General features: G+C 43.8%; 1 protein-coding gene across 1 annotated transcript in view; it reads left to right on the top strand.

The window, feature by feature from the left end:
* The window catches only part of SAMD12 (sterile alpha motif domain containing 12), a 372276-nt gene that overhangs the window by 344737 nt on the left and 10883 nt on the right, over positions 1-16656 (top strand). The window lies entirely within an intron of this gene.

The raw sequence follows: 16656 nt of genomic DNA, 5'->3' as shown, positions 1-16656 counted from the left end.
AAAACTTTATTTACAAAAACAGGGAGTGGGTGCTATAGTTTGCCAGCCCTTGTTCTAGATTACTGAAATTGCCAGAGCTTAACTTTTGAAATAGAGGAGCTTGGCTATAACTTGGTCTTTTTTTTTTTTTTTTAATGACAGAAATAGAACTTTTCCTGGGTAGAGAAGTTCTATTCTTCTAGCTTGATCGTTTTTACTCAGAATTGTTTAAATGTCTCAAATAAATTCTCCTTACATCGAACAAGTGCAGCAACACGCAGACCCCCCCTGTTTAACCTCTCATCTGAATAGTGGTTCTCTCCAGCCTCTGCCTCCACCTCCGCCATTGCTCCACTGCACTTTCCACCCTCTCTATTATGTCCATGTGCCGCAGGGCGCTGTCTCCTATGCCACTGATTTTGTTAAGAAATGGGAGCTTTGCCATCAGCCAGCGAGCCATGGGAAAGAATTACAATTGCAGAAGTGCTCTAGCTTTAAAGCAAAGATAAGCAACAGCTCTTTGTATTGAATTCAACACTAAGTTTATGTTCCCTTCCCCTCTTGATTTCCAAAATAAATGAAACACCAAGTTTCTAACATCCAAACCCATGGTAGATAGCATCCTACATGCATGCCTATTAAAAGGCTTCCTGCTTCAGTGATATTCGGAGTTTCTCTGACACAAAGAAGATCTGTCTTCTTAAGCCTCTTTAGCTGAACGTTGCACTGCAAGATGAAATACTTGACAGCATGGCCTGTTCAGACGTAGATGTCTCCACCAGGGGCTGTACGCACTCTTACCGTGAGCTCTCATGTGCTGCACAAGCCGTAGCCTCGCCACACAGGCTGCTGGATGTGGAAGCAAAAGATCTTGATATCCTACCGGGGATGTACTGTATGGTGACTAACATAATATAATAAAAAATTATTAAAAGAAAAAAAAAAAGATTTTACCATAAAAAAAAATAAATAAATAAAAGATGAACACTTAAAATTACGTGAACCAAGTGATGGGGAAAAAAAAAAAAAGATCTTGATATCCTGGCTTAGAAAGGGAGCTGGGAAACAAACTGAGGGCTTCAGAAGGGAGGGGGGTGGGGGAATGGGATAGGCCGGTGATGGGTATTAAGGAGCGCACGTATTGGATGGTGCACTGGGTGTTATACACAAGTAATGAATCATGGAACTTTACATCAAAAACTAGGGATGTACTGTATGGTGACTAACATAATATAATAAAAAAATATTATTTAAAGAAAAAGGGAGCAACAGGGTGAAATACAGTTAGTTCCTGTCTAAAGTGACGTTGTGGTCAACCAGATGTCTATCCCTATGTGTAGCCTTTCTGTCATAAGAACATGACTGATTCTACTCCCTGTGTTTTAGCCTGTCAACAAGGTAGTCTATGTCTAGTTGGGATTCCATTCTGAATAATCTGTGACTGATATGAATGAATCCCCTGAGACTCTAGCTTGTTTCCACTGGGATATTATTCCTTGAAGTCACCACCAGATGTGTCAAAAAGCTTGGGAGTATCACAAGCACACTTGCATCTAATTCATAAAGTCCACTCTCAAATTCCAGCTAAGCTTTAAGATTGTGTGTGTGTGTGTGTGTGTGTGTGTGTGTGTGTGTGTGTGTGACAGAGAGAAAGAGATTGAAAGATTGAAACTTTTCCACTCTTGAGTATTCTTTATTTTTATATCTCTCTTGAACCCACCAGAATTGGCCTAAACCAGTTGGCTCTCATCATATAGTCAGATGAGAGTTAAGGAGTAAGACAGTAAGAGCCTTATGAGCCCTGTTTAGCCGCTAGTAACTTCAATGTGCAGAATAATTATACAAGGGCCTCAGACCAAGGATCAGAAGATCTAGGTTCACTTCCATGTCCTACTCTTTGAGGTTCTAAAACAGGTCTTGCTCAGAGCATCTGTGAAAATTAACAAGGTAGTGAATTTCAGTTATCTATTGCTCTATAACAAACTTCTCCATATTTTAGAGGCTCAAAACTTAATAGTCATCATTTGGCTATGATTTCACAATTTGGGCAAGACTCAGCAGGGACCCCCCGTTTTCACCCACATGCTATCAGCTGGGGCCGGAAGATCCACATCCAAGATGGTGCACTCAGATGGCTGGCAAGTTAGTCCAGGCAGTTGGCTGGTTGCACAGCTGCAGTGTCAGCTGAGAGCCCCAATTCTCCTCCCTGTGGGCCTCTCCATGTAGCTCCTTGACTTACATATAGCATGGTGGCAGGTCTTAAGGAGGAGGAAAAAAGTTTCCAGTCCTAAATATTACACCTAACGGGCCCAGTGCCATTTCTGTCCTATTCTATTGGACAAAGCAGTCATAGGCCTGGACAAGATTCAAGAGAGTAGGAAAAAAGACCCCACCTCTCAAGAGGAGGTAGGAGGAAGGGCTGCAACAAAGAATTTGCAGCCATCACTCACCTAGTTTTAGGAAAAATACTTCGATTTCTCTGGAGATCATTCATGAGTTTGTGTTTCTGAAATGTAAATTGTATCTAACAGGAATCAGATTTAAATCCAGTATCTTATTTTTTTGCCCCCCCCCCCAAAATGAGGTCCAGCCTCCCAGCACCTTTGAGATTCACCGCATTCTCCTTCTTTATTTAAAAGGGAAGGGATTTGAGATTTGTTGGGCATCTACTGGGCGCAAGACCCCTATGCTCTTGCATTTACCATGTTTCGCTGCATCTGAAATGCACTTTTTTTCCATATGTTAACATTTCTGAATTGTACATTTTACAATCTAGGCAGTCGTATAATCATTATAGGTCAAATGGCAGTCTTACATGCATGAATTTGGCTCTGATTGTTCGCATTTTCATCACTTCACTCAAGTTATATATACCGTTAGTACTTCACCTGTTGAGTTTAATTGCTATTTGAAAATGTCTTTGGAAATATTACACTACAATTTGGCACTGAAGTGAAAATTTATCTTGTATGCCGAAAGTCACTGAAATGGGGTACCATTAGTGAGGCAAATGTTTGACATCAGAGAAATGGCCTCAATTTCATATATTTCTGCAAAGCAGCAATTGTGCGCTTTACACTACCACCTGAGATCGGAGCGTATCACGAGCAGATGAAGGCGTGTTGTGTTTTATCACCGGAATGTATGCAGAAGGGTTGCCTACAATACACAAAGCTCCTAACCGAAGGCAGAGAAATTACCAGGTTCTTCAGAATAAATGAAAGAATTTCAAAGCAGCAAAAGGCTAATATTGTCCCTTGTCCAGGACTATAAAAAATCATTATGTCATAATTTAATTAGCAGGGGGTGGGTTTTTTGTTTGTTTGTTTGTTTTGTCCTTTCTTAGTGGTACATTAAAAATTGCATCTTGGGACGCCTGGGTGGCTCAGTCAGTTAAGTGTCTGCCTTCGACTCAGGTCCTGATCCCAGGGTCCTAGGATGGAGCCCCACATCAGGCACCTAGCTCAGCGGGGAGCCTGCTTTTCCCTCTGCCTGCCACTCCGCCTGCTTATTCTTTTTCCCTCTCTCGCTCTGACAAGTAAATAAAATCTTAAAAAAAAAAAAAAAATTTTGCATTTTGTAGGGTGCCTGGCTGGCTCAGTCAGTAAAGCGTGTGACTCTTGATGTTGGAGTTGTGAGTTTGAGGCCCACATTAGGTGCAGAGATGACTAAAAAAATAAATAAGCTTTAAAAATGGTTGCATCTTGGGGCACCTGGATGGCTCAGTTCATTGGGTGTCCAGCTCTTGGTGTGGGCTCAGGTGATGATCTCATGGGTCATGAGATGGAGCCCCACATTGGGCTCAGTGGGGAGTCTGCTTGAGGATTCTCTCCCTCTGCCCCTCCCCTCACACACCCGCACGCAGCCTCGCTGGCTTGAGTGCACGCGCTCTCTCGCTCTCTCTCTCAAATAAATAAATCTTTAAAAAAACGCATCTTGGATTCAGTGAAAAGTAGTAGTTCTCACAAAAAAAGTCTGCAGTTCACTCCTCACGTGAGGAACACATGAATTCTCTTCCTTTACAGATGAAGCGGCTGTGGCTTGGTTCGGTAACCAAAGCTGTGGCTTGGAGAGGTTCAGTAACTTGACCCGTCTCAAAACTAGCAAGTGGAAGAGACCATTATTTTTGCTATCCTCCACTGACTCCTTAAAATTGTTGGGCAACACAGGCTGGTGATTCTGAAAAGATAGGTATGTTGGGCCGTGACAGCCATCCCACCTCCTGTCTCCAACAAACTTCCAAAATATGAATGAAATGCTATTTGCAGTCCCTCAAAACCAAACTTGAACTCTCTAGAGAGAGGGCTTTCGTGGGGCTGGGCCACTGCCCAGGATTCCCTCACACTCCTGTTGAGAAGAGTGAGTAATAAAAATAGCTTATTTGTACAGAGAATTTTATGAGGCCAAAGAATGCTAAATAATGAGAGAAACTGCTCTAACATGAGAACAACTTAAAACAAGAACTATTTCCCAACTTTGAAGACAGGAGTAGGTTTCGGGAAGACTTGCCCAAACACTGGTGTTCAGGCAGTACATTAAACATCCCTGGACCCCTTAGTGAAGAGCGCTACAGTTTGGGCCGCTGCTGCCCACTGACCCTCTCCCCTCCCTCTGGGCCACTGTGGGCAGCCGCAAAGGCCTGCCTGCCTCTTTTGCACTTCCGCTGGAGAGACGGGGGTGGGGAGGCTATGCCCCCACCATAGTGACAGAAACCCCCTCACTTCTACTCCAGTCCTTCGTTGTTCGTCATATATTTGCTCAGGTTCCGGCTGAATGCTCGACACTTTACACAGATGCATAAAATAGAAGCCCTGTGAACATGAAGTGTCCCTAACTACGAGGGGAGATGAGGCTCGGGCAGATTTTCCAGCCACATCTGCAAACAGCAGTGAACACCCCCCCTTCCTACTGCCCTGGAATCTTGCCCGTCTATGGTAGCATGCAGGACATCCTATGGTCGTGGTTTGCCTGTGTGCGTATACCCGCAGTTTCGTATTGTGCCAAGTACAGCGGTCAGGAAGTGATGTTATGTCTCCCGTTTGTCCATCCATTCACTCGACAAAATCATATAGAGGTTCAGAACAGAGAGAGAGAGGCTTTGTGAGAATATGCGAAGCCTTCCTGAAGTGGCCTGTGAGCTGGCCTTGTGGGAAGGCGAGAATTTGAGCAGGAGGATGAGGAAGGAAGGAGGGACCGTATAAACAAAGGACAGGCAGTGTGGGACACATCCCACCAATTGTGCGCCTGGAGTGCAGAGTGAACAAGGCTGGAAGGATAGGCTGAAGGGTGATCTACAGGACCCAGAAGACCAGGCCCAGTATTGTTTTCAGACGGGATGCCATAGGCGGCATTGCTCTGGAGGAGACCAGGGACGAGTACAGAGTTAGCAAAATGTGCCCGGGATTCCTCTTCTGTCTTGCACATGATGTACCATGAATGCTGCCTTAGCGACAACAGACTCTAGTCTCCTCCATGATGCCACCGAAACTTCCTCTTTCTTTTTGTTTTTTAAGGTTTATTTATTTGACAGAGGGAAAGAGCACAAGCAGGGGGAACAGTAGAGGGAGAGGGAGAAGCAGGGTCCCCGCCGAGCAGGGAGCCCGATGCGGAGCTTGATCCCAGGACCCTGGGATCGTGACCTGAGCTGAAGGCAGCTGCTTAGCAGTCTGAGCCACCCAGGCACCCCCCACCGAACTGACACTTCCTTAAGGAGGCGACACCACCTTGTAACTGGGAGCCAGAGTACTTCCAGCTTGGCTCCATCAGTTATTAGCAGGGTGACCCGAACTCTGGGGGCCTTAGTTTTCTGGGTTTGGAAGTGTAGCTGATAATCCTTTCTATCTCAAAGCTGTTAGAAGGCTTAAAGGAAATGAGGCATAGAAACCCCATGGGAACGGTAGTTCTTGGCACATAAGGGTTCCACAACTGTTAGATATTACTGTTCCTTCTTTTCTGTGTACCTTGGTTTCCTCATCCAAATGGAGATCATTATACCTATCCCAGCCCATTTCTTCTAGACCCTGTTAGAATAAAATGCAACTAAATGTGTGAAAGCAACTTGGAAGTTAAGTGCTGTGTAGCGGCGAGGTGGCGGAAGGGCTGTTAATTACCGCAGCCTTGGCTGAAAGGTAATCCCAGGGGCAGGAAGGTAGGCAGGTCGTGTCTCCCCAGGCTGTCGGCTACAGGTGTGTATTTGTGAATGGCTTCTCCAGGTGCAGTATGCCAACATGAAGGCCTGAGCATTTCACTGGTCCAAGAGGACATAAAGATGGGAACAGGAAAATTTACTAAGCAAGAAATAAATAAGGTTTAAGCCCCGAAGCCTTGCAAGCAGTGTAATTTCAAACATCATAGTCTTGGACATCTGGGCTCTATTACCTGAAATCCCATTAAACCTCCAGTTTCATAATTCTGTGTAGAACCTGGTAAATTGCAAGATCCTGCTGATGGCCACCAGCCAGTTCAAGCAATTAATCACAAGGGTCCCCAAGCAGGTTTGCAACTCATGCCAAGTGGATTCTTTAAGTGGAAACTGTGTACACAAAAGAAATAGCCCAATCCATGCAGTTCCATAGCAACGTGCTTTGTAGCTCTGCCAACACAGAGAAATTATCTGTTATCAAGACATCCAAGCCTCATAACTTTTTCCTCAATGGAAATTAGTACTCACTAGCCCAGGGAAGATCCTCCAACCTCGTTAGCTGTAATATAGGCTGTAACCTGCTGAGAGCTGACAAATCCAGTTTAGACAAAACTAAACCCTACTGTTTCCCCACCCTCAGCATTTTCTCATTTGGGGGAACTCAACTTGAACTGAGCTCTTTTTCCTCTTGAACTTTTCTAGACTATATGGACTGTTTGCATGTACTCTGGTGTTCCAGGCCAAAGGTCCAAAACCCACAATAAAGAAATAACCTGGGAGCCTATATTCAGAATCCTACCAGGCATACCCAAGGTGAAAGGGCCTATAACAAAAGAATTATTTCTTATAAGACTTGTTGCTTGGTTTTGCCAACTCAAAAGGGTTTATGTAAACGAGGTAATCTTCTGCACTTCAGAATGTTTATAAAGTCTTTCCTAATTACACTATTTTGTTTATAGAATGATTCTGGGAAAATGATGGAGAACAGAGGGGAAGCCTTGAGCCCTTGCTACAGAAAGCAGGAAGGGGAGGTGAGGTTCAGAATAAATTTAGCATATGGGTGAGGGGATCTGTGGTTTCACCTGGGTTTTTAGGTTTTTTTCTTTCTGGAATTTTTACTAAATCTCTCAGTCTGTTTTCTAGGCTACAAAGCTGCTTTCCAATATGGTAGCCAATAGGCATATGTGATCATTTAAATTTAAATGAATTAAAATGAAATAAAATTTAAAATTAGTTTCCTCCAGGCACTAGCCACATGTCAAGTGCTCAAGAGCCACATGTGGCTAATGGCTGCCATATTGGACAAAACAGGCATAGAACATCCCCATCGTTGCAGAAAGCTCCACTGGGCTGTGCTGCTCCACATTAAGAACTCTGTAGCCTTGCTACTCACAGTGTGGCCCACAGACCAGCAGCACCGGTATCACCTGAGAGCTTGTTAGACCTGCATGATGGGCATTTTAACAAGATACCCAGGTGACTCATATGCACATTAAAATTTGAGACGTACTGTTGTAAAATACCCTTCCACGCTAAGATTCAGTATGGTGAAATCCATCATCGTTATCAGCATTACATGTTAATATTTATTTAGCTTGTCTGGCCTTAATTCAAAAAGACACTTTTGCCCCTTGAGACTTGGCATGCAAAAGGAGAAACACTAAATATACTTTGCATACTCCTTTAGAGTGTGCTCTTCTCTTTCTCTTGGAAAAGCTGCAGGATCTGGAGAATTTTTTTGAATGTTTTTTCTGAAGAAGTGAATCTTAGCATTTTTCCAATGAAGAAGCTATTGGATTCATCAACAGAGAAGCCTCTGAGATTAAAATAAGATTAGGGGCGCCTGGGTGGCACAGCGGTTAAGCGTCTGCCTTCGGCTCAGGGCGTGATCCCGGCATTATGGGATCGAGCCCCACATCAGTCCTCTCTGGCTGTCTCTGTCTCTGTCGAATAAATAAATAAATAAATAAATAAATAAAATAAGATTAAATAGACAAAGAGGGAAATAGATGAACTTCAAAAAAAAAGAAGGAAAAGGAACTTGACTTACTCAGTTGACAAACACAAAGGACACCCTGCTCCGGGAGTGAGTGAGGTGGGAAGCAGAAGCAATGGGTGAAATTAGGAAACAGTCCCTCAGGATATAATCTGCCAGCCAGTCCTGCCATTGTGGAGATGGAGGGGAATTTCAGTGGCAACTTGGATTGAACTTCAAGGCATATTTTCATGCTCTCGCATGAGATGCATTTTTGTTTGTGCCAGGGGACAGAGCTTTCTTCTGGAAGGTTCTGTGGGCTTTTAGAGTGCTGTTGGAATTTAATAACTTGAAATGCTTACCTCTGTCCGGTGCAAAGAGTGGAAGCACTGGGTTACCTCCTACTAATTGGCTGTACAAACGCACCCCTGCTGAGAGCATCTGGCCTGATGATACTTTCTCCCAGAAAGGCATCAAATCGTATCCCTGTGGTGCAAGATGGCAGCCACTGGTGTCAGCAGTTCTATTTCCAAATGGCCATAAGTCTGGGTGAGGTTTTGCCATTTTCCTGGGGAAATCATGCCCTGAGACTGAAGTTATAGGTGTCCTGGATTATCACAGAGAATTTCCGGAGCTCAGATGCTTATATAAACTGAAATTTCTTTTCTTTTTTTTTTAAGATTTTATTTATTTATTTGACAGAGAGAAAGGGAGAGAAAACACAAGCAAAGGGAGGGGCAGAAGGAGAGGGAGAAGCAGGCTCCCCACCAAGCATGGAGCTCCACTTGGGGCTCAATCCCTGGATCCTGGGATCATGACCTGAGGCAAAAGCCTACACTTAACTGAGTCACCCAGGCGCCCCTATACTGAAATTTCTAAACCATCTCTTATTAGAGAACAATACTATGGCCCCCAAACAAATTCTGCCCCTACTCTAAGTAACTACTAACCTTACTCATGTAGCTTAGACATTACATTCATTCAACAAACATTTCAGGAGGCCCTTGATATTCTAAGCATTCTTCCACACACTGCAGAAGGAGAAGAAGACATATTCTTTGCCTGAAGAAGCTTGGGGTCAGGAACAGGGGTGCTTAGAGAGTGGTCCTAGCAACATCGGTGTCCCTGCAAGCTTGTTAGAAATGCACATTCACAGATACACTGCAGACCTACTGAATCAGATTCTTCCCATGTGGGGCTCAAAATCTCTGCCTTACCAAGCTCTCCAGGGGATTTTTAGGCAGAGTAAAGTGTGGCAAGCATTAGTTTATAGACAGATACATCATCAGGTGATTCTAATACAATATGTTAAGTACAATGATACAGATATGAAACTCCGCCAGCCCTGAAGCCCCCAAGGCAGTTTGGGCATTTTAGTAAATACTCAATGGAATAAATGTTGCTTGCTTGCTTGATTGATGCATGAATCAACCTGTACAAACGAAACAATACTGGGATGGTGGAGGATGCCTAAGGTTCTGGGACTTTGAGTGGGCTGGATGGCTTGCTCAGGCCTCCCGGCTCTTGTCTTGTCCCATTCTAAAATCCAATATTTGGATCACTGCACTGGATTCTATCCAGGATGCTTGGTATTTTATTATGTGAACTGAACAAGACTGTAAACCAAATTTCCCCACAGTCTACACACTTTTCTCTGTCTGAAGGACAAGTAACTACTCTTTAAGTGCCGGGGAAAGGACAGCAGTGCTTCCATGGGCTTGTGCACAGCTGGCCTTACTAGAATCACATAGAGATTTGCAGTCCTCCCCCTGGACATTCTGAATCCATGGAAATGGGGAAAGGCTGGACAAAATTAAAATTTTAAGAAGCTCCTTAAGATGAATCCAATGCAGTCAAGTTTGAGAACCCGTGGCCAAAATGCCAGAGTTCCTAAACCCTGGAATCCAGAGACTCAATTTAACCCACAGGAACCATAGTTGACTTCTGTAAGGTTTTGAGCCTTGTAATGCAGACTCGCAGTTTTACTTATAGCAGAACACAAATACGGTGTCTTTGTTTTCTTTCCTTGGCTGAGGAAAAGGAGAGGGACAGCTTGTAGCCAAGTACATTCTTTCGCTCACTCACCGTGTGTGTGTGTGTGTGTGTGTGTGTGTGTGTGTGTGTGTGTGTGTGTAGTGATCCAGCTTCATCTCTTGGGCCTTCTAAAACCCCAGAGAGAGGTGACAGTCCAAGCCAGTGAGGACTGCAAAGCCAACTGCAGAAAGACTCCTCTTTTAGTATCTGGAGCCAATCACATTCTAATTGAAACAATAAAACCAAGGGCTGAGAAGGTGGGGGTTGGAAACCAAGGCCTTGCTACCCCATCTAGGTATAAATGCTTACCTGAAAATGTTCCCCTGGGGCCTTGCGACTGCACATTTTCTGCTTAGCACTTCCAGAATCAACAGGCCCCTGACGTGTCATAAACAGATCAAGGGTCATAGCCTGACCTAACACACAGCCTGTGTTCGCTCATTCATCTCTCCAAGCCGAACTTCCTTCATCTGTGGAGTGACGTCACGGTATCCACCTGCTGAGCTGCTACACCGTGGACGCAGGTTCTTAGCGTGGTGCTAGGCATGTGCTGAGTAGCTGGTTAACAACAGTGCTTCCTATTATGGTCGTTGTTGTCTACAGACTCTGTGTTAGTGTTCTCCAGAGAAGTCAAACCAGTAAGAGATCTTGGTTCTTCAACAAGAGATATATCAATCTATCTGAATCTATCTATCCCTCTAGTTATTGAGAGACAGATAAATCTCTCTAGAGAGAGAGAGAGAAAGTGCACGTGGGGGAGAGATATGTTGGATGGATAGGTGGGTGTGTAGGTAGATAGAAAGAAAGAAAGAAAGAAAGATAGATAAAGGAGTTGTAAGGAACTGGCTCCCACAATCACACAATTATGGAGGCTGAGAAGACCCACGATCTGCAAGCTGGACACCCAGGAGAGCTGATGGTGTAAGTTACAGTCTACGTCTGACTCTGAGTTCAAAGTCAGAAGGCCAGTGTCCCAACTCAAAGACAGAAAGGCATAAAGGGTGAATTCTCTCATACTTGGCCTTTTTTTTTTTTTTTTTTTTTTTAAGATTTTCTTTTTCCGGGTACCTGGATGGCTCAGTCAGTTAAGCGTCTGCCTTTGGCTCAGGTCATGATCCCAGGGTCCTGGGATTGAGTCCCACATAGGGCTCCCTGCTCTGCAGGGAGTCTGCTTCTCCCTCTGCCTCTCCCCCTACTTGTTCTCTCAATCTCTCTCGCTCTTGTGCTCTTTCTCTCAAATAAATAAAATCTTTAAAAGAAAAAAGAATTTTTTTTAATTCCAGTATAGTTAACAGTGTTATATTAGTTTCAGGTGTACGATAGAGTGATGAGCAGTTCTATACAGGACTTGGTACTCCTCAGGATATGTGCGCTCTTAATCCCCTTCACCTATTTCACCCATTCCCCGCCCCCCACCCCTGGTAATCATCTGTTCTCTCTAGTTTAGAGTCTGTTTTTTGGTTTGTCTCTTTTTTATTTGTTAATTTGTTTTGTTTCTAAAATTCCACATATGAGTGAAATCATATGGTGTTTGTCTTATTCACTTAGCATTATCCTCTCTAGATCCATCCATGTTGCTGCAAATGGCAAGATCTCGTTCTTTTTCACCACTGAGCTTTACTCAGCCTTTTGTTCTCCTCAGGCCTTGAATTGATTGGGTGGGGACCACCCACATATTAGGGAGACCAGTCTATGGGCTTCGTTGACTGATTCATATGTTAATCTCATCCTGAAACACCCTCAGCAGAACCCAGCCAGAATAATGTTTAACCAGATATCAGGGCACCCTGTGGCACCATGGGGCTGACACCTACAGCATCCCTGTAGTTTCCAGGTTACTAGGGTTTCTGAGAAGTTACAGGCTAGTTTGTATGCATCATCTGTTTTCTCACCCGTAACCAAAGCCCTCTGCCAGCCTGATAACTCATTTTGCCCAAGATTCGGACCTCAATCTTCATGCAGTCAGGCGGGTAGAGTTAATTTCTTGATCATATTCTCAGGGGGCAAACACCCCCCCAAAGTATTGGAGGTGGGGGTGGGGCAGGCAGTGGCAGAAAGAAACCAGTGCAACAGAGAAGGCATATGAGCTTTCCCACCAAAGGACTGCTGGCAGAGCTGAGCTTTACCACCACATAAATCCCCCTTTTGTCCTTTCCTCTCCTAACTTCTCCCCTACTTGCTTACTAATTAATTGAGCATACCTGTTTAAATCATCCAATCCTGATTCTTATAATGGTATGCCTGTGAGGGTTCTAAAAGTTAGAAATGATTTAGTATTAGAGGTTTTGATTACATTGAATATAAAATTAAATAAAATGAGCAAATGATGAATAGAAGGAGTGAGGTTTGAACTCAGACTTCCATCCTGTACACACAGCAGGCACACTTAAGTTCGTTTTTATCTTGGCCTATTTTGGGAGTGATATATTTGGCTCACAACCAGGAAGAGAAGATAAACAAGGACCTGTATCCTCTAAACCAACCTCAGCACTATTGACATTTTGAGCAGGATAATTCTTTGATGGGGGTGGGCAGGTCGGGGGAGGTATGTCTTAAGGCAAATTCTAGGATGTTTAGTAGGGTCTCTGGCCTCTACCCACCAGATGCAGTAGTTACCCCCCCTAGTTGTGACAACCAAAAGTGTCTCTTGACAGTGCAGATCTCCCTTTGGGGGGTTAGGAGGGATTGCACCCAGTTGAGAATTACTGCTCTAAACCTAGGAAAGATTTCAGACTGTTGAATAGGAATGCACTAGCTTTCCCTAGGTCAAACCTCTTATTTATGGCACTTTCTGTATAGGATTCACTTTTGATGAGCATTATTTTATACAAACACAGCTACTTGCTTTCTCTCCTCCACTCCTGTTGGGAGTGAAGGCATTTGCTTTCCTAATGCATGTCTCTTATTGAGTCAGGAAAGCATTGTGGTGAGAATAGATTTGAGTTCTAGTCTCAGCCCTAGGCTTCTCGCGGTATGACTGTGAGGAGTTAATGAACCTGGCCTCATTTTTTCCAGGTGTGTTAAAAAGATCTTGTAACTCAGGCCTCAAAGATGGTGGTGAAGATCCCATGAGTGACTGCCTGTAGAACTTTAGTTGGCCCGTTGTAGCTGCTCAACAAATGTCAGTTCTGCTAATTATTGGCCATTATCTAGGGGTGTCTGTGGATCTCAGTCCTTTGGAATGTTCCTCTCACACCTGACACCCATCAAAATGCAATTCAGGTCCACTCCCAAAGTCCTCTAACTTGAGTCACATAAAAGACACTTTCAGGTAGAGGATATGGCCCTTTTCTTTCTTGTTTGTTTGCCTATTTCATGGCTCCTCTTTTTGAACGGAAGACACTAAACAACCTTTTTTTTTTTTTTTAATGATTTTTAATTATATTATGTTAGTCACCATACAGTACATCCCCGGTTTCCGATGTAAGGCTCGATGATTCATTAGTTGCGTATAACACCCGGTGCACCATGCAATACGTGCCCTCCTTACTACCCATCACCGGTCTATCCCATTCCCCCACCCCCCTCCCCTCTGAGGGCCTCAGTTTGTTTCTCATAGTCCATAGTCTCTCATGACTAAACAACCTTTTAAGAAATGGTCTTATTTCTTTCCTTCAGCCCTTGAGAGGTAAGGCTGCCTGTACACAGTATCTTTTCTTCCTCCCTGAAGAAACTAATCCCATCAGCCTCTTGCTGCTGGAGTAGGGAGAGCTGGGGCTGGATACACTCAGTCCTAGATCTGTTCTTGAATCCCCTGCCAGGCTGGCGGTTGCCTCCTGGGCCCCTTCCTGCCTTTGAAGTGAATCTCCTTATCATGGAACTGTCTGTCAACATCTGCACTAATTTAGGGGAGAGTGGAAGCCAGGGAGTGTTGACTACAGTCTTGGCAGGCGAGAAGAGCATTATCCTTCTCCTGGAGGGTACAAAGACTTCACCCCTGGTCATGGTGTTTCTTTGTCCTGGCCCCCAGCCGTGGCATTGGAACATTGCCCTATTTGTATTTCTTGTTTCTCTAAGAAATTTTGATAATAATATAATAATAATAATAAGGTAATTATAATAAATAGGAGCCATCACTCAGCAGATATTTGCTATTTGCCAAACACCATGCAAAGTGTTTTTTCTATGAGCCCATTTTATCATTCCAGCAACCCAGTAAGGTGGGGATTCTGATCACCATTTTAAAGGTGAAGAAATTGAGGGTTGGACGAATTCGTGTTTTCAACATCTTATGGCTGGTAAGTGGTGAGCCTGGGGTGTCATCCCAGATCTGCCTGATTCCAGAGCCCATGCCCTTAATCACTGAACTCAAATGCTTCTCTACTCATCCCAGACTCTGGAGCCATTGGATTTAGGAGGTGATTAGTTCCCAGAATGCCTGAATAGTAATGTTGACCCATCAAACAGAGATCTGAGAGAGAGCCCTTTACTATGTGTTAGCTGCAAATCCATATATAGCCAGTACCGACATGCACACGTGTCTTTAGTCCTTAGATGGCAAGAAAGGAATTGAAGCGATCCCTCTTTCCATTATGCAGACCTGAGCTACAAGATTAAATCTCCTGTAAAATTAGGTATTGAATTAAGCCAAAAAGAACAAAAAGAAAAGAAAAAAAAAAAAAACCTCTTCTTCTCCAACATCATTCCTTTCTTTATTAATTTCACTATTCATTAAGCACTTTCTGTACATCTGCCACTTTGCACTAGTCTTACACACTCAAAAAACATGGCACCAACCTCAAAAAATTTAGGAAGGATGGATACATTAAAATAAAGTGTTCCTGGTGGGTTTGGTGGTAAAGGTTTCAGATGTCGTGCTGGCTGATAGGGGGGTGTTGGCGGCTACATCTAGGGGAAAGAAGGCTTGGTAAAGAATGCGACATATAAGGTGGTCTCGGAAAATGGAGGGGTAGGCGTTCACTAGTGTTAGAGGGTGTGCAAAGGAGACGTTCTAGGCAGGTGGAAAGGTTGAGCAAAGGCTGTGAACAACTCAGTGTATATAAGGAGCTGGAAGGAATCTGGGATGGCCGAAGCCCAGGGGATGGAACCCAAAAAGTGCACCCATTTCTCCCTTTAAAGAGCCAGAACCATCAAATGCAATCTGCCACTTTGCATGTTGACCTCAGGTAGCTTTCCTATACCTGAAGACATGATTCCAATTGCAGGTAACAGAACTCTTAAGCAAAGGGAGGACAGCAGAACCCATCACTGTACCTGTGATAGGAAGACAGTGGTTCAAGCCTTACCCTAGCAAACACCTTACACATACAACCTGAAGAAACAGAGGCCTCTTGCTCCCACATAAAGCCCAACTTTATGTGTGACACATTCAAATGAAAGACAACTAACCATAGCAGCGTCAAAGAGCAATGAATTCTTTACTGGTTCCATGGAAAGATGGTCAAGGGGGCATTATGCCATAGCACGCTCTTCTCGTCGGCCGGCCCCTTTCCATAGGCCTGACTCACACTGCAGTCGTCACTGAGTCCCCTGTGTCACTCCTGAATCCCCCGGTTTGTCTCTCTGTGGCTTCTGCTACTGCGTGTATCAATGTCTTGTAGGAGTAGGCCTCTGTTCTTCCTATCATCTCTGTCTTTGTCATATAAATCAAGTCTTCAATTTTCTTCCGTGCCCAACAGGGCCCTTTATTGTGCTGAATGGGCTTATGGATAAACACAGCTTCCTACTTGAAGAGAGGAGAATGGGAAAGAGCTCTGAATATGTATACTTTACATATGTGTCCCTGACACTCCTGCATGTCACTAGAATGGGACATAGCTAAGTCTGAGTACAGATTTCATCCTCACAAGCTGTGTGATCTTGGGCGAGTAATACCTCTGGGCCTCAATTTCCTTTTCCATAAAATGGGACTATTCCTATCTATCCTAAGAAGTGTATGGGGGAACCACAGATGAAAGAGCTCTGAAATACAGTGGGCTCATCTTATGTTCATGTAAGGTTATTATACCCTAAAACTAGACACATCTGCTTTCCATCAGCTATCAGAGGTTCATGTGGAAAACATGGTTATTTGGAAAAGCAACAACTATAGGCCTGGTTATCAACTCCTGATTCAGGATCCAATATATAGGGATCCAATATAATTAATTAGAGCTTACTATTATCATTATTCACTTTTAAATTTTATTTTATGGTAATTCTTAAAAATACTTTTCTAAGATCACACATTTTACCAGAGCTGATTTTTTTCTAATTAGTTTCAGAGGTAGAGTTCAGTGATTCATCAGTTACATATAATACCCAGTGCTCATCACATCACGTGCCCTCCTTAATGTCCATCACCCAGTTGCCCCATCCCCCCACTTGCCTCCCCTCCAGCAACCCTCAGTTTGTTTCCTAGAGTTAAGAGTCTCTTATGGTTTGTCTCCCTCTCTGATTTCGTCCTATTTTTTTTTCCATCCCTTTCCCTATGTTCATCTGTTTTGTTTCTTAAATTCCACATATGAGTGAAATCATATGATATTTGTCTTTCTCTGACTTATTTTGCTCAACATAATACCCTCTA

This window comes from Ursus maritimus, unplaced genomic scaffold (assembly GCF_017311325.1).
Source record: "Ursus maritimus isolate PB19 unplaced genomic scaffold, ASM1731132v1 scaffold_9, whole genome shotgun sequence".
Lineage (NCBI taxonomy): Eukaryota > Metazoa > Chordata > Mammalia > Carnivora > Ursidae > Ursus > Ursus maritimus.
This window is presented reverse-complemented; position numbering and strand designations above follow the sequence as displayed.